Source organism: Podarcis muralis, chromosome 11 (genome assembly GCF_964188315.1).
Source record: "Podarcis muralis chromosome 11, rPodMur119.hap1.1, whole genome shotgun sequence".
Classification (NCBI taxonomy): domain Eukaryota; kingdom Metazoa; phylum Chordata; class Lepidosauria; order Squamata; family Lacertidae; genus Podarcis; species Podarcis muralis.
The window spans coordinates 35,627,532-35,651,704 of record NC_135665.1 but is presented as its reverse complement, the minus strand read 5'-3'; the positions used below and the strand labels follow the sequence as shown (position 1 = coordinate 35,651,704).

At 39.5% G+C, this 24,173-nt stretch overlaps 1 protein-coding gene across 9 annotated transcripts in view; it reads right to left on the bottom strand.

Annotated features, from left to right (window-relative positions):
• Positions 1 to 24,173, bottom strand: part of SSBP2 (single stranded DNA binding protein 2) — a 121,655-nt gene that overhangs the window by 56,503 nt on the left and 40,979 nt on the right. The gene's annotated exons all lie outside the window — the stretch shown is intronic.

The following is a 24,173-nucleotide window of genomic DNA, read 5'->3' as shown; positions in this document are numbered from 1 at the left end:
CTCCTTCTCTCCCTCCTAGCAATGGATTTCTTATATAAAAAATTAGGAACAGGCCAGAGCATCTTTCCTGCATTTCTCAGTACGAGATGCGGCTTCAGCTTTTTCAGTGCTGCTACAGTTTCTGTTGCGGCAGCTACAGCAGATTTACAGAATCAGTGTGGTACTCTTTAATATTAAGATGCCATTACTTAGAGCAATGTAGTGAGCAGAGGTAAAGTATTTCATTTGCATTGAAATATCACATAGGTCCAATTCACACAGCTAAATTCACCATGCTATTATAAACTGTGTATAACAGGAGTAAGTGAGCATAGGATTGCAGCCTGGGAGTATTACACTTGTCAAGTTTATGGCACTGATATGTTAAAGTATTTAAAGACCTTTAGTGCTACAGTTTAAAAATGAGGTACAGTTACACTACAAATAAATACATCCTTCCCAGAATTAACACTTAACTTCCTGCCCTCTAGTTCTTTTGAGATCAAAATTGCTTCTATCTGCTGGAAACTACAATACTCACGGCAATATTTTCCTCCATGCTGAACCTCTACAACATAACTACTGAATAGCTTCCATTTAACTTACAATGACCTTCTATTGAAGTCACTGGAAGGACTCCCCTCAATATTTTAATGGAGTTTTATTGCAATGAATGGCTTTCATTTCTAACATTATAATATTCTTTTTGATATATTTTATGAAAAATGCTAAAAAAATATATTTGTGGCGAAACATAAACACCTTACCTGTTAAGAAACAAAAATGCATTCAGATACATAGCCTTGCACTGTTAGTGGGAAGAATTTAACATTTAGTAACATTCTAGAAAAAAAAGCAGGTGGGGAAACAGAATTTTCCTTTTGCTGCAAGAGAGGGTAATCAGGCTTACACGAGTTATAGAAGCCTCTGGCAGGGAGATGGAGCCAAGCTTGTTGTAGTAGCTCATTCTTGCTTGTGGCAGTTTCATTTATTTATTTTAAAGGCATCATTATGAGCACACTGATGTACATGGGGGGTGGGGGTGGGAGAATAAATCGCATGTAAAAAAATTATTTATTTTTTGCTTACCTGTAATTTCCTATTTTCTGATGAGGCGGTCATCATATCAGAGTAGTATCTACTCAAAGCTACAGAGTCAGATTTCTAGGCTCTGAAAAGATGCTACCCTACTTCCCAGACTAAGCCCAGCAAGCTAGGGTCCATAAACTAGATTGAATTTATGGTTACATTTTGAAATAAACACTCGGGGGAAAGTAAGAGGACATATCGGGAGTTCATATTTACTAGTAACCTAGATCTCAAAATTGCGCTGTCTGGTTCAGAAGGCATGGAGGGCTTTCATTGCTACCTTACAGAATGGGGATTTACAGGAGAACCCACCACCACCACCACCACCACACACAAGGCACCAGGAACCAGCAGCAATAATATATGGGGTCACAAAATGTAACGTCACCCACATGGAGCAGTGACAGACTGCAAGATACTGGATCCTGCCCTACTTTATTAAGCTGCATTGATATAAAATGCTGATTACAATGAAATCTCTTAAAATTATCACAGTTAAATGTAAATGTTTGACTTTTCATGTTCTAGTGGCATTTCATCTTTATGTTACAGAAGCTATCATACTAACTTCTAAAATTATAAAATTATGAGATCAAGGAAAAGCTTCTCCATGTTATATTCACCTTGCTCCTAAGATCAAAAGGTAAGATGATCAGAAATAATAGGCTAGTTTTATATCTGAAAGTTAAACAAAAAGACTCACAATCCTAATGAAACAAAATTCAGGAACTTTAGCAATATCCATGAACATCAAGGAACATACCAGATTTAAGCACCAAAGTTGCATTTTAGTTTTCAGAAAAGCTGCTTGTCTGTGAAGTTATAGGGAACCAGGCAGAGGGCCTTCTCGATAGTGGTGCCTGCCCTGTGGAACGCCCTCCCATCAGATGTCAAGGAAATACAGTGGTACCTTGGGTTAAGAACTTAAATCGTTCTGGAAGTCTGTTCTTAACCTGAAACTGTTCTTAACCTGAGGTACCACTTTAGCTAATGGGGCCTCCCGCTGCCATCGCGCTGCTGCCATGTGATTTCTGTTCTCATCCTGAAGCAAAGTTCTTAACCCGAGGTACTATTTCTTGGTTAGCGGAGTCTGTAACCTGAAGCGTCTGTAACCTGAAGTACCACTGTAAGCAACTATCTTACTTTTAAAAGACATCTGAAGGCAGCCCTATTTAGGGAAGTTTTTAATGTTTAATGCTATATTGTGTTTTTAACATTCGTTTGGGAGTCATCCAGAATGGCTGGAGAAACCCAGCCAGATGGGTGGGGTATAATAATAAATTGTTGTTGTTATTGTTTATCATCATCATCATCATCGGCAGCAAGCCAAGCTGTCATTATGAAAGGCAAGCCTAACCGACAAATTTCTTAGTAATATGCTCTAATAGTTTTCTTTACTTATACTGTAATCACCTGAGGATGTCTACATAGGTTTTGCCTATCAACGACTAGAGCTACGTTTAACAGCATAAAACTTGATTCAGTAGCAGCATGTATATGATAAAAACAGGGTGCACCAATAAATACCACAGTGCAATATAACAGAATGCCCATATTTGACCTCTTCATAGACATTTGTCATAATTCTGTGGGTGATGAAGAAACAGACTTTCCCCATGTTCACTTGTAATGGGATACTTTCAAAAATCCTTAAAAACAAATATGGAAGATTAAGTCCCTGGAAATTGATGGCCACCAGGAAGTCTTCTCCAAGTGATGAAATATACTAATATGCTGTTCTACGGAAAGAGAATAACTAATTACTCTTACTTAAAATAATAATTTAGGAATTCACCGCCCATCAGGGAAGTTTTTAATGTGTGATATTTTAGTGTATTTTTGGTTTCTATGGAAGCCGCCCAGAGTGGGCGGGGTACAAATAATAAATTATTATTATTATTATTATTATTATTATTATTATTATTATTATTATTATGTCAGACTCAGGATGACCAGCAGAAAGGAAGTTGGTAGCCCAGAAAGATTACTCTAAATTCCACACTCATATACGTTTGTTAGAGAAGTTTACCAATTTAACTTCCAAACAATCATGTCATTCGCTTAATACTATATCCCAAGAGTGGTTATCTGTAGGGGTTCATTTTCCTTAGAGAATTAATTATTATCACAGGTTTTGTAACACTAAGCACATTCCAGCTATAATTAGAACTTCCAAATTTTATGCATCAACATTTTTACATTTTTAACTGCCACTGAAGACTTGAATATTCACTGCTTACATCTTATGAGGTAGTTTCATTATTTATTTCAAGCAACAATTTCTTAAGAGAAGATGAAGTGCTCAAGAACCTATTTAGCTTTGGAATCGTATTGTATCATTTAAAGTTTAATTGATTCCCAGGTTTCATTAGATGAAAAAAACACTTTTATCACCACATATTAAGGACCAAAAGCACAGCAGCATAACTAAGATCTTATATGGGAAAAGAAAGAGTAAGACCCAATGTGGCAGAGTGTTCTAGTGTGTTGAGACCTGGGCTGAAGTTAATAGCCATAAAACTCACTGGGTAATCTAGGGCCAGTCACTATCTCTCAGTCTAATCTACCACACAAGGCTATTGCAACAATAAAAATGACTTGGATGTGGGGAGACCAGGTTCTATGCCATCCTGAACTCCTTAGAATAAGGCCAGAATCAACATAAAATAATAATTACAGATAAAAATCATTGCTCCATTTGCTTTAAAGCATGCATGCACCATTAAGACAAAAAGATTAACTGAACCATCAATAGGATTTCTAATTAATTAATTAATTAATTAAATTTATATCTCTCCCTTCTTCTCAAAGTAGCCCAGGGCAGCAGACAGGTGACAAACAAACATACCTATCCTAAAAACAATTCCAATACAGATGCAGATTGGGAAAGCTCTCGTCTTAAAAGGCTTGCTGAACGAAGGAAGTCTTTAGTAGGGCTGAAAAGACAACAGAAACAGTGCCTACCTAATATTCAAGGGGAGGAAATTCCAAATGGTAGCTGCCACAACATTAAAGATCTTAGTCCTACAGGTATATTGAGCAAAATGGAACTCCTGCAGATAAGGTGTCTACAGGAGGCCCTCACCTACAGAGAGCAGTGATCAATTAGGTTCATAAGGGATAAGATATTCTTATATATGATTCTAACTGTAGGATTCAAGTACAAGGGAGCTGGTTCATCTACAAGTGAGCACAAAATATAGGTCACCATTCTACTTTGTTAACTCTGACAGATGTCAGCACCAAGAATTATGTTCGTATTAGACAAAGCAGATTGGCACTATATACTACAGAATAATTTGTAGTTGCCACAACTGCCTTGTCTCAGATAGCCAAACATATATGGTCGACTCTGCAAGGCTGAAAGTGGATCTAACAGTGGTCTGTTGCAATAACATAATGTGCTGAATCAAGACTGCATGAGTACACTAATGCAAGAACTGTGCCGATATAGCTGAACCATGCAAGGCCTTGTTCAAGTTCGACATGGGCTGAGAGTTACTTATGGGATCACTTTAATCCGTATATGCGAACTTGACCACTTCAAACTGCAGAAGTGGTGCTGCTACAGGTGCCACATAATGCTCATTCCACAGCTGTAAGAAGTCAATCTTTTAGTGTGGCAGCACCTATACACTAGAACTTCCTGCCTTTTCACATCAGACAGACACCTTCACTGTACTCTGTCTGGCACCTGCCTAAAAGATTTTTGTTTTGGCAAGCCTTATCAAGACGTCTATTTTAATCTGTTTTTAACTTACTGTTCATTTTAATGAGTTCTGAATGTTTTGTTAAGTATCTATTTCGTTGATAATACTGTGGGGTTTTATTAAAATCAAGCAGTATATAAAACTTGTTAATTAATTAAATAGTGTGGGAACAAACTAAACAGGAGGCAACTCTAAACAGCATTATTTCATCTATATCAAGAGGCCAGCGATATTCCCTTACAATAATATGACTGCTGATAACCCAAAGAGCAGTCAGTGATAAATATACATATGACAATGCTTTGCCACATACTGAGATTTTCCTACACTGCTTCCAACCAAACATGATTGTAGAAATTGGGTGTGTGTGTGTGTTTGGGTGTGTGTGTAAAAAGGTAAAGGTAAAGGACCCTGGGGCTGCAGTGCTCATCTTGCTTTACTGGCCGAGGGACCCGATGTTTGTCCGCAGACAGTTTTTCCGGGTCATGACTAAGCAGCTTCTGGTGAAACCAGAGCAGCGCATGGAAATGCCATTTACCTTCCCGCCTTACCTTAGCAGTACCTATTTATCTACTTGCACTTTGACGTGCTTTCGAACTGCTAGGTGGGCAGGAGCTGGGACCAAACAACGGGAGTTCACAGCGTCATGGGGATTCGAACCGCCGACCTTCCGATCGGCAAGCCCTATGCTCAGTGGTTTAGACCACAGTGCCACCCATGTCTCTGTGTTTGTGTGTGTTAGACTGTAAATGCAAAGTGCTGAATGGAGTGCTTACAGAAGAAACAATTCCTATTACATTGAAAGTGACTTGGCAATAGAAAACCATGGGAGAGATGCAAGTTCCCCAGAAACAAGGATCTAGTACGGCGCATACATAAAGCCTCAGCTCTGCTGCTGCAGGCCTTGCATCCCATGTGATGGGCATTGCCAGAAAGTTATGACTGCACAAAAGTTTAGGACTGTGCTCTTCATTAATTTGCACCACATATTTCTATACAGGAATCCTGTCTAGTATAAATTAAGTCTCCATTGACAGAAGCAACTTTATCAGACAGCATTCAACATGAGACTCTTAATCTCAGGATCACGGATTTGAGCCCTACGTTGGGCAGAAGAGTCCTACATTGCAGAGGGTTGGACTAAATGACCCCCACGGTCCCTTCCAACTCTACAGTGATATGATTCTATTACGCTTCGTGTCAGTCAACTACTTTCCTTTGGTTTCCATGCCATTAAATATACACCCCGAATGTCTAGAATCTCTAGTCATTAGGGAGTCAAGTTGTTTTCTCTGAAAAAATTCAGAAGGTACCAAAGGGATAACACTACATTCCCAGATGAGGTAACATTTGTTGATTACAAGTTATGTAAGAAAGAAATGTTACAGTTGACGTCAATAACTTTTGGATCAACTGGAAGCTTGAACACTTCTAAGTGTTACTTTTTGGATATGCAGCATTCGAATTAAAGATGCACAAATGACCCAATGACTTTACTTTTGTAACCTCCCTGAACCTTAGCAGCAGCAAGGATTTATTTACGCTGCTGACCTATATGGTTCTCCATTAAAGGACCTTTAAAAAGAAACAACGGACCTGATTTTAAAGAAGCATGAATACAATCCATGTAAGCAGGCCATCAAGATCCATGTATGTATTCTTCTGGAGTAGTGGATGCATTTTCAATTTTTAGATTTTTGGGTGGTATTTAGCTACGTTTTACTCAGAGTAGATGCACTGAAATTAATGAGCATGACTAAGTTAGGTCTCCCTTCTCCACACCCTTTCCCCCCCATATGATGGCTACTGATGCATCCCTCAATCAAGATGGCAGATCAGGGACAGGAAACAAGTGACCCTCCAGTTGTTGCTGGGCTCCGCTCCCACCATCCATGACTACTGCCCATGTTGTCTGGGGCTGACGAGAGCTTAAGTCCAACCACACTGGTAAAGCTACAGGTTCTCCATTCTTACCTTATGTTATAATAAAGAGATTTTGCAAGGTATGTGCAAATCATTGTTTTCTCTGCATTGAGCACTATCAAATAAAAAACATATACCCCACAATTTCAGATGAGTACTACTGTTTTATGTTACCATACAGCATTTTGAATTGAAGGCACTTAACAAATGGTATTATTGTCTGAAAAGAGAAGGCTAAGAACAGAAGTTTCTCTTTGAGCTTACAATTTGCCTAATCATAGTATTTGTATCTAATACTTTACTTCATGACCTAAGTAAAAATTGAGCAAATGACATGAATTTTCAGTCAGTTTTAAAGCAATATTGTTAGCACACAACAGAAAGGGATACGAAATATTTTATCTTTTCTTGACATGTTCTGCATATGATATGCACAGAGGATATGAGATTCAGGTCTCGTTTACAGTGGTACCTCGGGTTACATACGCTTCAGGTTACAGACTCCACTAACCCAGAAATATTACCTCAGGTTAAGAACTTTGCTTCAGGATGAGAACAGAAATCGTGCAGCAGCGGCGCAGCGGCAGCAGGAGGCCCCATTAGCTAAAGTGGTGCTTCAGGTTAAGAACAGACCTCCAGAACGAATTAGGTTCTTAACCCGAGGTACCACTGTAATTGGTTTAATTCAGTTTTTTCTGCTCTGTGATATTAACGCAACTTTAGCAAAGTATACTGTCAAGTTACCACTGAATTCAATCTGCGAAAAATTCTAAATAGAGGACCTATTCTCTAAGCCTGTAGCTGTTTTTTGTTTTCTTTTTTTCCAGTTTGCTCTAGTTTTTGCTTACCTGTCACAGTTATCTTTGACAGCACAGAGAGATTGAGTGAAACCATTATTTTGTCTGCCATGGAACCTACAGAACCCTGGCCTGATCACTGGAAAATTCCCTCCCCCACCCTTTATTTTAATCTTGGCTGACAGCCTAACATAGCAAGAAAGGTTCTGAGGTCAGCCAAGGAAAGAGTAAGATGCCCGTCTTGAATTTGTATCCTCCTTATTGATGGAAATGAGTGATAAAAATAACACATAATATTGAATTATCTAATATCATGACAAAGCTGAAACAAAAAGATACCCAAGAAAAATGAGCAAAAAAAAGAAAACAAAACCCCACTAAAAGATGTGGTTAAAAAAATAGATGACTATCCACAATGTTTTTATATAATGTATTTCTGATCAAATGAGCAAATGTTTTGTACACGTTGGTGCTTTCTGTTCTCATTGTTGATTTTGGCTGAGGCCACAGTTACAACAGGAAATAAAAATTACATTAGCCAGGAAGGAAGCTAATGAGTTTTCCCTCCCTCAAATACCATTAGACACTTCCTAAATAAAGGGGAAGCACATTAGCGTAACGACTGTGGGACATAAGAATCAAAAGAAGATGCTGCCGTTAGATTAAAATTATGAAAAATAGTGTTAGTAATGGCAGCTAACCCATAATATAATGATTTGTTACACCGCTCTCAGATGTTTCAGCTATTAAGGCTTTATGTTTCAAGTAACGTATCCTATAGGGCAGCATTGCAAAACTGAGTATCTTGTTAATTTTCTGCATTTTTATACTACTATCATTTAAACTAAAAGTATATAGTGATATAGTTTAAACTAAAAGTATTTATAAGAACCACAATTTTCTTAATTGAATCTAGGTTTTAAAAGATTGTAGAAGTGAAACATTTCCTTGCATTGCCATTAACAGTTTCTACTGTAAACATAAAAACTTGATTAGCTAATTGCATAATCTATATAGCAAGTTATTTCCTGTCATTGTACGTACCCACAGCATCTCTGTTCCTAGCCCCAATCTGTTTACCACATACGATTTTCAGATCTAATTGCTTCTACGCTGGAATCATACTATGATCAAAGTTGAGTAGGTTTTTACATCAGAGATCTCTTAAAACAAGGAAGCTCATATAAAACACTTTGGGACTGACCTCAGCTTGTCAATTCCAAGCAGAGATGGGAGTAGAATTAATCTGGTTTGCTTTTTTCAATGAACCATCAGGCACTCCTGAACTTTGCAGATTGAAATGCAACTCCCAGTTAGATTACACTTTCCTCTCATTTTTGTGTTGCAGTTTATGGAGGAGGACAGTACAAACTTGAGAATAAGGGTGGCTTGTGTACATCACATTAAGCCAAGGGTGGCCAACCACCCTGCCCAGAGACCTCATCCAGTCCTCCAAGCAAAATGCCATGCCCTGTGAGCCCACTAACTTTTGTGGCAACAACAGCAAGTAAAATAAAATGTAGACACAGTGCTAATGTGAACAGAGAAGTTTAGCTGGGAAGAGATGCTGTAGTGTGCATGTGTTCATGGATGGGGGATGGGTAGGAGATTACCCAACCCACCACTGGCATGTGGCTCCTGTAGGGGTGTCCAAGGGTCAGTGTGGCCATCAGGCTAAGAAGGGTTAGTTACCCCTATATTAAAATGTGGTTTAGTGTGATGTGTGTGTGCTGCTTCTGGCAGGCATTTCAGAAGAGTTACTTACTCCTACGGTGGAGTCTTTAAATGACACTGAAATCAGCACAGTAAAATTTGTGTGGATCCCAATGTAGAACATATACATTGTCTTTCTATTGTTGTAGTAATGAATGACACATAGCCCATAAATATTTATAGCAATTTGTCATAACTTTTATTAAGATCACAAGAACATTTATTAACAGAAAACATAATTTAACAATTTACTCCTGATGTGGGGAGATTGTTTGCACAAGTCATAGAAATGTCTAAAATGTAATACTAGAAATATCTTACTCATTAGCTTAATTATTGCTAACATTAAGTACACATTTCAAGTGAAAAACATGACACATACTCAACTTCCATAGAACTGTTACTTCTTCAAATAGAGCTGGATCCAAACTTTGCTTTCAGAGAGCTGGGGCACCAATGCTAGCTATTTTCTCCCTCCTGCACCCCCTAGTGCCCCCTCACTTATTACTTTAATGGGTTCCCCAAATGGCAAGGGAAAGAATTGGGAAAATTCACTCTCTGCCAGCAGGATCCCTCCAATGAATCAAAAGCCTTTTTCATTCAGAAGGAATCTTTCTATCCAAGGAAGACAAATAGATCGAACCATGAACATATCTACCTTTGCTCTCATTCAAGCCACCTCAATGTAACTTGGTTAATTTCCTTTGCTCCAAATACATAAAAAACCCCAACAATTTAAACCGGATTTTCAGAGTCAGTGCAGGTTTAGAAGAGAAGGATGATCATTTTTGAAGGGCATTTCCTTTACTGCATATCAACTGGTTCATAAAGCATAAGCAGGATATTTATGCAGCACTAAATCACAGCTCCATGTTCTAATGAATCAGCAAAAAACTAACCAACAAACAAAAAGTCCTACAATTCCGTACTTTCCCATCTAAGACACTAAGGATTTCTGCAAGATTTCAAAGCTGAATGTATGTAAGCAAGGTTAAAGCGATTCCTTTATTGTTAAAGCCACAGATGTTATAAATAAAAATAAAACTGATGACATCAACTAAAAAAATCCAGCTTAATAATAAACAATATGTGTGAAGCTTTTTAAAGCATAGTATATTCATTATAGCATTTCAGTTAAGAGGTTTTGTGCAACAATATCTTATAGAACAATTCTTGCTATTAAGTGCACAGAAAAGCTTTTCCTATTACAAAGCAATAGTTTCCTTCAAAAGCAATAGTTAGGGGATCCCTGTTCTAACCTATTTGTTTATTTTAAGATTCTTGAAGTATTTTTCCACTGTATTATTTTGATTCTCGAATGACATATATCTTCAGGATCTTGCAAGACATGAGAAATATCTAGGGACTAAAAGGTTGCCCATTTCATCATGGCTTGTAAACAGGGTGGGGGAGATAATTGTATCACACATATAGTCACTCTGCAATGTGTACAGTACATATCCCTTTGGCAGTTGGCAGCACCCCATCAGTGCAGGAGCTAACTACTGGTAACCATATTCCACAGACACCAGCAAACTGTCATGTAGCTAAGAAACTCAACACCTCTATGAATATATGAACAAAAATGTTGGATTTATGCCTACACAAATCTTGCTTTACACTGTAACTTTATATCTGTTGGTATATCTTGTTTCACACTGTTACACACACACACACACACACACACACACACACACACCATCATTGGCAGGGCTCATGCTTTGCAAGTAAAAAGGTTCGAGGTTCAGGTGCCAGCACCTCTAAAGGATCAGGCAGAAAATATTTTTAAGTGTTACAATCTTAAACAGTAAGAAGGGCTTTTAGGGATTAAAAGGCAAGACGTCTGATGCTTATGGGCTCTTCTATCCCTAAAAATTGTTGGTTGCTTTTGGGATGCAGAGAGAGAGAGAGAGAGAGAGAGAGAGAGAGAGAGAGAGAATAATAAGCAGCTGACTTTTGTATGGCGTTGTAAATTGACCTGAGGTAAAAATACAGCCTCAGCATATTTATGTTCATGTCAGGCAAGAAATTGACATAATTACTTCCATCTCTGAAGCTTGATACTAATTAGGAGATAAAATGATGATTTTAAGAGCCACGTATATTAGTCAAACAAAAAAGAGCAGAATTTCAAAAGGGAGAGTCGGTGAAGATGAGCTCATATTCAACTTTAACAAGCAGTGGCACGTTACTTTGTCGGCATGGAATGAAAAGCTATTGCTGCAAAGAAATAAATGCTGAGGAGGTATAATGCATTTCCAGATACAACATACTTTTATTTGGGAAAAAAGAATATACCCCTGTATGAGTAATGATTTCCAGAATTTTGTTCCATGTAGAAATTAATTTTACATAATGCATTTTCTATCAGGATTAGATTTTTCTTTATAGGAACTGCCCTGAATTAATAAAATTCCCTCTATATGTGGCCTTGTTAACCTGTTACACACACACACAAGTATTGCAGCAACTGTGAAACATCATTTTTTACAGAAGTGTAAGCTTTTATAATAAGAGCTCAATTCACCTACTACATTATTTTAAAACTTCTGGAATGGTATACTAGTTCCTTTCAAATTGAAAAATATATAGCAAGAAGAGGAAGAGGAAGAAGAAGATGAAGGAGGAAGAAGAGGATGAGGAAGAAGCCACATTATTCAAAAGGGTCTCAAAGGACTGGTTCACATAACACACAATGCACCAGGTTAAGGTTTGGCTTAGCATGTTGTCCAAATTAAGACTCATAATTAAGTTCTCTCCTTGCTAACCTCAAACTTTATCAAATAACAAGTAAAGTTTAACTTAGTACAGTGGAACCTCGACTTACATACGTCTCGTCTCACAGATGTTCCAAGTTGCGTCCGAGGTAAACCCAGAAGTAAACACCGGGTTTGCTGCGATTCGCACATGTGCAGAAGCGGCTGCCACTGTCTGCACAAGCGCAGAAGTGTGCTACCGCCAAATGCGCATACGCACAAGACACCTCTTCTAACGTCCCATTTCAACCAGTGGACGGACCTTCAGAACAGATTATGTCTGTAAGGAGAGGTTCCACTGTATGTCATGTAAACAAGGGCACAAAAATTAGAAAACCAAAAAATAATTATGAGGAAATTGTCCAGGGAATAAATACTTTAAAGAATAATGTATTTTTAATTGGTCAATGGATTTCTTCCAAACCCAGTTTTAAACATTTGGACAAAAGAAGCATCAGAAAAAGTAAATAAAGAGTGGTGAATACAACAGCTTACTGGCAGTAAAGGTAAAAAGTAAAGGACCCCTGGATGATAAAGTCCAGTTGAATTCAACTATGGAGCGCAGCACTCATCTCCGCTTTCAAGCCAAAGGAGCCAGCGTTTCTCTGCAGACAACTTTTCTGGGTCACATGGCCAGCATGACTAAACCGTTTCTGGTGCATGGAACACCGTGATGGAAACCAGAGCACACAGAAATGCTACTTATCTTCCCACTGCAGCAGTACCTATTTATCTACTCGCACTGGTATGCTTCCAAACTGCTAAGTTGGCAGGAGTTGGGACAAAGCAACAGGAGCTCAACCCATCACGCGGTGTCGAACTGCCAACCTTACAATCGGCAAGTCCAAGAGGCTTAGTGGTTTAGACTACCTATGAGTATCTTGGAGAACATCTCCTCCTGTATGATCTCCTCTGACACTTAGAATCTTCTGAGAAGGTCAGGCTAAGAGTTCTCTCTTAGGTGTAGGAAAATTGGCTTCTACTATGAGCACTGATGTCTCGGTTTCAATAGCCACCCGAACAGTTTGAAACTCTCCTGCAAGAGACAGTCATTCAACTGCTTCCCTATCTTTCTGCAAAAAAATTGCTTTTCAAAAACTTTTGTCCTTTTTTACAAGCTCTGTTGACTTGCTTCCTACTATCCTTTACCATATTGCTTTTTTTTCAACTGTTATTCTGATTTATAATATGACTGCTGTTTTACTGGTTTTTCAATTTTCTATATTGACTTTACCATTTTATTATTTTGGTGTTCTTTGCATTGTTTTTAATTGTAAACCACTGTGGAATTTTTCGATGAACTACAGTCTGTGTTTACAACAAATAAGTAAGAGCAACAAAGTAATTTCTACACATGATCTCAGGAAATCTTTCTTTCCCATAAGTTTGTTCAAAAATTTCTTATTAACATTCTTGATCTTTTCATTTTTCTATTACTCTGAATCAAGAGCCACCTGATCATGAATCACAGTGATGTGTCTCAAGCATATTAGTCTGTGCCTGACATGGCCTCAGATAAACTTTACTGAAAATTGAATTCAAAAGTTATTTCAGAATGCATTTATTTCACAAGTGCTAGAGAGCATGCACTGGCCAAATTGGGGCAATAATTGAAGAGTGATTTCAGAAACACTTAAGAACCTAAGAACTGCCTTGTTGGATTATTATTTAGATATCCAGGACTGCAACTGACCTAGTCTATCTAGTCAAGTGCCTTGTCTCAGACATTAGCTAGCAAAATATGAAAAGGATTAACAGTACCATGAATAAGTGCTGCTTAATCTGTATTAATTTATTTGGACAATGAACAAAACGTCTGATTATACGAATGCACAAAAAAACAGACAATACTGTTTCCTCCAAGACAGTCAGAACGACATTCACTACCCCCAATATATTATACTCATAAAACCTGTAAAGTGGTAGATTAGACAGAGAGTACATCCCTGAGCCAACCACCTAGTGACAGGTATGGTTGAGCAACAACTTCACTGTAATTGGGGCACCAATACCTTATTCTACTACACCACACTGGCTCTAAAAAGGTGAGAAGACTGTAGGGATGGTGTGCTGCCAGTATCATTAAGTGATATGTCTAAAACACCTGTAGCCACTTAACAGTTATCATCAGCACTGTAGGACTGAGAGCATTACACTGTTCTATTGATTCAGCTTATGAAGGCATAAAATAGTGGTCATCAGCTATCAATTACACTATAAATGCAACTGCTAATTCAAGTTGTGCATTTCCCCCTAATTATAATTCTAACCAAACATGGCTTTGCCCATGTGAATACAAATGACAAATCATTATTACTTTGCTATACAGTGGTACCTCTGGTTACGTACTAAATTCGTTCCGGAGGTCCGTTCTTAACCTGAAACTGTTCTTAACCTGAAGCACCACTTTAGCTAATGGGGTCTCCCGCTGCCGCGTGATTTCTGTTCTCATCCTGAAGCAAAGTTCTTAACCCGAGGTACTATTTCTGGGTTAGCAGAGTCTGTAACCTGAAACGTCTGTAACCTGAAGCGTATGTAACCCGAGGTACCACTGTAGTCCACCACCAGCCAAACAACAGTGCCACACCATTCAAAATGATTAAAATTATTAATAGCATCCTCGTTGCAACTTCCGATATCTTTTGTAACAACAACCAACTGCAATGTTCATTACAAAAAAATAATGATGCAAGATCCTACTCATTTATAATTTAACTCAACACTTTCAAAGTTGACAGTCCCCTGCTATCTGACCTTCTTCATCTACCTTCATTGTTCTAAATTGTGCTGGCAGTCAATCATATGGGATTCCTTTTTTAATAAAGAAAACTACAAGCAGAAAGCTACCTAGATCAAATATGATCCTGTGGGTCTTTGTCAGGGAAGTAAGACCAACACATCCTCTCCTATCCAATCCCTTTATCCCCCCCCCCCCCCCGCAATCATTTTGCTATACATTCCTGTCTAGTGCAAGGTTTGTTGACCTGCAGCCCATGGACCCCTAGGGGATTCATGGATTGGCTTCAGGGGGATCCATGAACTGGACACAAACAAAATGACTTCTCCAATGCAATAAATTGTGTGCTTGTGTTTATATGTATTTTTCTGGGGAACAGGTCCATAGCTTTCATCAGATTCTCTGGAGTCTGTGACCCAAAAAAGGCAAAGAACCGTTGGTCTAGGGCAACCACATAGATTGCACTGGAACTCTATAATGTTCCACCACTGGTTGACCACACTGATGCCTGTGGTTCTCCAGAAGAAACCCTGTAAACCAACCTTCCAACACCTAGAGAGCTGAAGCTATGCAATCTTGGCAAAATGATTACTCGTCAATACTTTGGGTATGTACATTTTGTTAAATATGGAGGCAGGGAGCTCCCTAAATCCAGTCTTGGTGGCTGAGCTTTATAACTTCTCCCTTCTACCGAATACAGAGTGTTGGGAGCTTCCTTCAACCATATATAGCAAAACTTACATATACAAATTATAAAAATCTAAATATAAGATATACTGCCTCATCAAAGTCGAAAGCTTTCGTTAAAAAGAATCAGATGGAAATGCTATCATAGCTGTCAGCTTAGTGACTGGTGTAACTCAACTTACTGCCATGGATATTAATCAGGTCTAACTTTAGAAGTTTTTGATTATTTCCGTATTTCCAGGAAGTTACCATCCTTTTCTTTACCAAAGATACCAACTTTAGTAGATTAGCTTAAGTTCTCAGAAATGAGAGTGGCCCACTGTAGGTACCTAGAATATTGTCCTTAGATATTGGTTCTGAATGGATTCAAAGTAACTGAAACCAGGTTTTGAGTATAAAATTTTAAGACATTCAAATGTGATTTATGGTGAATCTAATCACCACTGTATTACCTTCTAAAAAGTACTGTTTGGAATTGCACAGATTCAAGTATTTCAAAGGCCTACAGTAAATACATTTTGCCAAATAAAATTAGCATAATATCCTTTTAGATTGTACAAATGCTTAGCTACATTTTACACACTTGTGTCTACAAACGCAATCCAGTAACATGCAAATTTAACATGTAATCACATGGTAGATTGTAGCAATGTAGAGAAAAGGGGAAAGATCTTGTAAATCCATAATCTTTAATTCAATAAACAGATGACTGACCTAATGATCACTCCATAACACCATTTCTACTTATTGCCAGACTTAACTATTTTAGAGAACGTCGTCATGGAAACAAGTTTATCTTCAAGCTATGTGTTATATTGTTCAATCTATTATATTTTTTACCATATTTCCTATGATAACATACATAAAGCCTCTACTAGAGATCAGAGCAAGTAGCTACTTTTTCAAATGAAGAGAACAGTGGCGCTAATAGCAAGAACTCATGAGAAAGAATAAAAAAGTGCCACATCATCAAGAATTTGGATGAAGCAAGCTGTATAATTTGAAGCACTTCAGCTTGGAAAAATATCAAACAAATGTCAAAGTCAAATTGCAAGAGGACAGAATTTGCATACAGGGACTGGTCTTAGGTCTTGCCAAGTGGATCCCACGATCCACTTGTCAAGTGGATGCATGAGACCTCATTAGTTCTTAGGAGCAGTTCCATTTTTCTTTTAGGAACACTTTAGCTGTCCTGGGATCCTTCTCAGAAGAGAATGTGCTTAGAACATGCTCATCCTATTTTCCATTGTCTACCTGGCTCTGTGCCTAGAATGAGAGACACGTTTGCTTCGTTTTTAATTATACTTATGAGGGCTCAAATTATTTACTACTTCGTGTCTGGAGGAGGCTCTTGCTGTGACATGTGAAGGTTTCAGAACTGTAGGCATAAATACTTTACACATTGTGCTACAGATCACTAGGTATAATTAAAGTAGGAGGCAACAGGGTGGGAGTGGGAAGTGTAACTCAATTGACCAGAGGCATGTAGAATTCCCATCCTTAGGATCTTTCAATCATTCCTTTGTTTGATGGCTAACAGAACTTGATGAAGTCCAAGTTACTTTAAAATACAAAAAATAATTAATCTGTTTGTAGCACATTAATAGTAAGATATTTAAGTACTGTAATTAACATTTAGTACAGACTTTTATTACCATTATTTTCAAGTTACTGGACAAACAGAAACTGCATTGCACCTACAGATGCATAACCTAAGTAGTAAAAAGAAGGCAATCTACCCAGTTTCAAATAATGAACAGATTTAGGACAGGGCCTAAAAGAGCCAAAGTGTAGCTACAACTGAGAAAAAAAGCATGTTGCAATGCACTGCAATAGATTTGGTATGTATCACTACTACACTTTGTGTTGCCCCTATGTGCGATAGTTTTATTTTTCATGCATTTCTCTTGGCTCATTTCTTCAAACTGAAGCTCTCCTTTAGATAGCCAACCACGGTTTCGACGGTTCCGTGTCCGGCAATTGTGCAGGCGCATTCTCTACAGCACATGCGGCCTTTTCCAGCCCAAGTTGTGCTTCTGAGTTAAAGCCCATCCTACTATAAACAACAACAACACCCCAACCACCTCCTGTTTCCAAGCTGCCTACAGTCTCCCTGGGAAAGGGAGGGAACATGGCACAATCCTGACTCTAGTAGTCAATGGCCTTTAAGAGAGAGAGAGAGAGAGAGAGAGAGAGAGAGAGAGAGAGAGAGAGAATTTATTAACTCAAAGCACAGGCATTTTTGCAATCTGGACAGGGGATGCATTGGAATGTTGTGTGTGTGTGTGTGTGTGTGTGTGTGTGTGTGTGTGTGTGTGATTGCAATGGTTGATCTGCAAATTTAAACTCCAAATAGGGCTTCAGAAGCACTTGTGTGTTATATGGAGGGAAGGAAAAGAACTCTCTGGGACTCCATGTGGGACAGCTCTCCACCATCTGCCCTCACACCACCCTGTAATTTCTAACTGGAAAATGGCACCTGTTCCGCAGAGAGGGAGCAGGCAGCTTTTGCTGCTGAGAGCGACAGGGAAGGGTGGGCTGGGCTGAGCTGCCTCAAGTGGAGCGGTGTCTCAACTTGTGGCTCGGAGCATGAAGTTGGGCTCTTCCACTTGTCCTCGTTTGGCACCAGAATAAAATATTGGGAGGGGGGCCAGTTAAGCCCCACCCCACATAATTGATCACATGATACAGTGCATACACACCATTTGAATGGCAATGCCCATTAACTTGGGGGGCGGCCCCCTCAAATATTTTATTGTGGGGGCTGAAGAGTTGACTCCTATGTTTGGCACTGTGGGTCCAGCGCAGATTCCCCATCCCTCGTTCCCCCAGCGGAGCTGCCTTTCTTCATCACCTTTCTGGAGGTGATCGCCCTTGCTTGGGCTGCTCTGCTCTTGCCTCGGCTGGGGGCGGTGTGAGGAGGGTGAAATCTGGTGGGGAGCTGGTCCTTTTTCTGAGCTCTGGGGCTTCACATCAGGTGGGAAGAAGGGTGAAGAAGCTGTCACTGCCCAAGTTCTGCTGTATCGTGGCTCTTCACCAAGAAGGTTGGCTAATTCCAGGATCCTTGCCCTCTCTTCTGTTTTCCCCAGGCCAGGAGGAGGAAGATGAGAGGACACAGCTGGCTTTCCCATTGCTTCTGGCATCTGAGCTTTGCAGGTACCACTGGCCCACTGGATGAGGGCGGGGCGGGTCACGTGATGCCAGGCCTCCTCAATGCAGGGGGCAAGTTGGCACCCCTGACACAGAAGGCAGGCTTATTTTGATTACTGTTATTGTACTGAGGCAAAACTCTAGGAAAACCATAACCATTTTAAATTATTGAGCTCAAATACCATATTGATGAATATTGGCTACATGAAGGGAAAATGTATTTCTTCATTTGTGCTAATATGGGACTCTTTCTGTTCCTTCAGGAAGGCAGTTGGTGCAATTAAAAACAAAAAAAAAAACAAACCTCTGAACAATATTAAACAGAAAACTGCTGAGCAACTACAACAAATAATATTGACAACACTGTTTAGGTCCCAAAAGAGTACATTTAGAAACCAAGTAACTGGAAATGAATGCTGAACTAATTCCATGGTTCATCAAACATTTGCAGTAATATGTTGATTCTAGTATAGTTACAGGCAGTGCATCTGAATGCCCGGCAAGTCAGGATTAAAAATTAAAGCAGAGGTCTTGCAGAGTCAGAAATGGAAGCTGTTCTCTGAAGCAGGAACAGCCATCAATGTCCCTCCTACGTATGGTACCATAGCTTAATTACAAGTAACAAAAATCAAAGGCTATTTTTCCTTAAGGTGACTTGAATGCATTGCATATTTAATTATTTTAGACAATTCCATCATGGCTACCAAATCCAGAGACAACTAGAAAGAAATATTTTTATCTATTCATATGTGTATCTAGATTTTTAAAGGATCATTCTGGACAACTGAAAATTAGTTACCAATATCCAATACTCTGCAGTAGCTCAGAGTCACAAACAATCAGCTATTAAGCTGCCTCTTCCCCCACCCCACCCACAATCATACAGGTTCTGGTGTCTCTGAGACTTGAATCCAAATCGTTAATTTTTTTACCTCTCTGTTCTGCTTAATGCTAGACAGATCTGAGGATCTGATATGAACAGACCACAACACACAGTCATTATTTGAAAGTGCTTTTTTTTTTTAAAAAAAAGGCCTTAATATTCTAAAATACTCAAAACAGACAATGGATATTGAGTTTTAAAGCCAATAAGATGCAATGCATATGCCCATTTGCAACAGCCATTATTTTCTGAATCGCATTCTGTAATTGTTCACAGTTCTGAAATTGTAAGGAAATTGTTTTTGTGGCATATGTGCAACTGCCAGTTGTGTGACCATTTGTCAAAGAAAGGAGGATGTACTAACTACTGCATTTACTGGGCCTATGGCCATATAATAAAAGTTGCTGTTGTTTCTACAAGCCACTGCACAGGATTAAATCTACTGCAGCATGCTTCTACCAATTTAGGCTTCCCCTCATCACAGTGTGAGCTTGAGTCCAGATTGTCTTTGAGCTCAGGCTCTCCCTTTTACCTCCAGTGCAGTCCAAGCCCTCCCAACCACCGTCCCAGCCCAGATGGGGATGTCAGTTTGCAGCCTTACTGCAGGAATGTTAGGGATCTCATTTAGTCTCTTCCAGATGCTTCAAGACTGCTGAATATGGGGAAGAACATGATAACACCCCCACCAGGAGAAGCAAAGGAGGAGAGATTGCAGGGAACAACTAAGCAATTTTCACTTGCTTCTGTTATTTGATCCAAAAAGCCAGAGACGTACTGCTCCAGCAACACCACTGGATTTAGTTGAGAAACACAAGAGCACTGTCAAGTGACAGCAGTTATCAAGCAAAGACTAACAGCCACCTTAAGTTACAGGGTTAGGAGCAAAAGAATTCTCCAGGTAGATAAAATGTAAGGAATAAGTAGCCATTTCTCTCAACTCTAAACTACACAAAGGAAACAAACTATAAGACAAAGAAGCACCCACTGTAGTGTACAAGGATTTCAAAACAAAACACTAGGCATTCAAAAAGAAAAAAGGATCCAGTTTTGTTTACCGTATTTTTTGTCCCATAGGATGCTCTGTCCCATAGGACGTACCTAGTTTTTTTTGGGGGGGGGATAAAGGAATCCCCCCCTTTATTTCCCCCCCAAAACCAGGTCGGGGAACAGCAGGATGGTGGCGCTGCACCTCCCCGCTGTCCCCCGAGCTTGTGGGGCTGGCCGATGTCTGCCCGAAGCGCAGGGCACTCTGCTTCAGCGCGTCCCGCACTCCGTGCAGCAGGCTGCTATCCGCAGCCTAGGGAGCCCTGCGGGAACTCCCGCAGGGCTCCGCACGCTGCGGATGTCTGCCCGGCGCGCCCCATAGGACGCACACAGATTTCCCCTTCATTTTTGGAGGGGGAAAAGTGCGTCCTATAGGGCGAAAAATACGGTACATGCTCAATATCCAAGCAACTCTTATTTCAGTAAATCAAGGCAAAATAACACATAGGTGTCTAACTGATTAACTGCAAACTTCTAATTTTATACGAATGTGAAAAGCACATTTCAGCTCCAACAGAGGTCGGGGGGGGGGGGGAGGCCGGAATCTAAATTCACATTAAATTACAAGCTTGTCCTACGGGGTCAGACAGCTATGAATACGCAATTCCTCTTGGTTTCATGCAGCATCTCCAGAAAATGTTTTGCTTCCAAACAGTAGAAACCACATTTTGCAGCACATCAGTTCATGGAGTTTACACCCCTTAAAATATTTTAACACATTAATACAGTGGTACCTTGGGTTACCGACACTTCAGGTTACAAACTCCGCTAACCAGGAAGTAGTCGCTACAGGTTAAGAACTTTGCACCAGAATAAGAACGGAAATCATGTGCCAGCAGCATGGCAGCAGCAGGAGGCCCCATTAGCAAAAGCACGCCTTAGGTTAAGAACGGTTTCAGGTTAAGAACGGACCTCCGGAATAAATTATGTTCTTAACCGAAGGTACCACTGTATGTGAATAATGATTATATGGAACACCCGCCCCACTACAAAAATTGTATACCACACAGAATTGCTACAGATTTATTTCAAACTATAAAAATCTGACAACTTGCAGAAGCATGCATCTTATTTTCAAGAAAGTACTGGCTTAATTTTACTTAACATGCTTATATTTGCTATAATATATTTATGTTAATTTTTGAGTAGATGCAGATTTTTAATTTCTCATGATTAGCATTATTATTGGGATATTGACACTGACATCATGTAAGGAAATAAACTGGAAAAATGCAAGGAAGTACCAGGTGCACAGACAAATACATGCAAGGTATGAAGTAATATGTACCCAATGAATTACAAGATGGATCTATGGACCCCGCTTTTGATGTATAAACAATCAGCCATGACAATGGAGAGTAGGTTACTAGGCAATTGAGAGCTTTAAGAAACTGCAGAACATACCAGGGAGTCATGCCCCTCTATTTCTTATTGAAAATGGGTGGCCTGGTCTGGAAATTTTTTGGGGGGGGGGCTGAGTGCTTTAAGCGAAACATGCTAGATTTTGCTGGGGGGGCGGTTAGCTGGATGGATTTTATAAGACTGATTTGATATTCCTGTGGAACCAACGATGCCTGTATGCTTGCTTTGACCCTGCCACTGAACTATTTGTACTTATTATTATCATTATTTATTGAATTTGTATACCACCCTATACCCGGAGGTAACCAGAGTTGTAAACTATAACACTAAGTCTCCAATCCTGTCTTCTAACAAAACTCACTCTGTAAAGGCTACCTTTACAGTGCCTTTACACTGCCTGGAAAACACAGAACCCAAGTTGGAGATTTCTCATTAAAATGCATAAGGTAACTAGAATAAGGAATCCTATATGTGAATTAGGAACATAGGCAGCTGTCTTATACTGAACAAGGCCATTGCTTCATCTAGCTCAATACTGTCTACATTTGGGGTCTCAGGCAGGGTTCTGTCCCAGCTCAACCTGGAGATATCAGGAATTGAAGCAGGGACATTCTGTATGCAAAGCAGATGTTCTACACCACTAAGATATGGACCTTCCCTAAGCTTTTCTCATACATTTTTATAGTATTAATTTAAACCATACCAGTTCAGGTTAAATACACATTAGGGCACTTGATTACCGGTATCTAAGAAACAAATAGGCAGCATATTTAGATTTGTGTGATTTCATGCTGCTGTCAAGACTACCCTTTGGCAGTTTTCTTTTCAGACATAACCCACTTCCAGCACATTTTTAAAATTTGTATTGAAGTCAGCATCCACTTATCCAAACATGCAACCTGTTAATAAAGCAGAGATACTCCTTTGCAGTCACCCAGGAGTATGCAAATGTGGAGAGCAACCTAACCAAAGTTAAGCACTGTAAAATTATCTCATGTCTGAGCATATGCTGGCTTACAAAAAATCCAAAAGAACTTAGATCACAGCTAGATCACATCCTTTATATTTCTGATTTATTGCTAACCTACAAGAATTAGGAAAATGCTGACAAATGAAAAAGTGAACAGGTGAAGCCAGAGTGTGGCTTGTGTCAGCCAAACCCAGGCTCATGGCTTGTTTCACTCCAAAACACCCCACAAGCAGCAAACATAAGAACAAATATTGGTTACTGTAAGTTGTGTGTTTGGAGGGATGCAAACCGTGAACCCTAACTCAAGTAGCGTGATAAGAAAGACTCTGGATTGTTTCATCTGTGCCATTGCAGCAGGAACAAGGAAGACGCACTGTGGGAACTGCTGAGAAGTGTGTGTCATCATGCTGCTTATTCACATGAAACCATAGTTTGTTTTCAAATATGTTTAATGTGACATGTGACCCAGGCCATTCGTGGGTAAAGCCTGGTCCTATAAAGCACAGATTCTTCAGTAAACACATATTGGTACAGCTCTTTTTTTTTTCATTGAGTCAACAGCACAGTAGACTCTTTCAGAAGATAATGGCCCAGCTTGGACATTTTGCTAAACCATATTTTAGCATGATGAGAACTAAGTGCAAGAATCTGCTGAGAGCAGTTATCCAGAGTTTTGCAGTATGTTGTCAGCAATCTGTGGATGACACACAGCTCCACTTCTCCCTTACATCTGCAGGTGTGGCACTGCATGTGCTGGACTTCACCCACTCATGGCCTGGCTGACATGTCGCTATGGCAGGGGTGGATTTAGGGGAGTGAGAGCCATTTACCTGCACGGGGAGCCAAACCAAGAATGGTTCAGCACCGCAACAGTGACTTAGAACCGAGTGCAGGGGGGGGGGGGTTACCAAATTTTGGAGTCATATGAGGCACCGCTGAATTTGAAAGCCCAAAGTCTGCCACTGCACTATAGCGTGCCATCTGAAAGTGGCTATTACCATGGCTAGTACAGGAAGCAGAGAAGAGAAGAGAGAGTACAAGGCATGAAAAAAGTAATTTTGTGAATTAGTATTTAGTTTATACAATTAACTAATCCTTTTACCGATCAAATCCTCCAACTTTGAAGATATAAACTATATCAAATCAGTATTTATATTTTCTACGCATTATCACAGCTGAAACCAATTTACAAGATGACAGTGACATTTTCAGAGATAAATAAAAGCCTAAGCATACTTGCTTACAACCATACCTATCAAAATGATGATATTTTACTTTAATAATGTATTCTAGACTACCACCAAGTCTAAGATAAAGCAATCACCCAACAGCCTCATCTTAAAGCTAGGGGGCAATATCTTGGGGATGCCTTG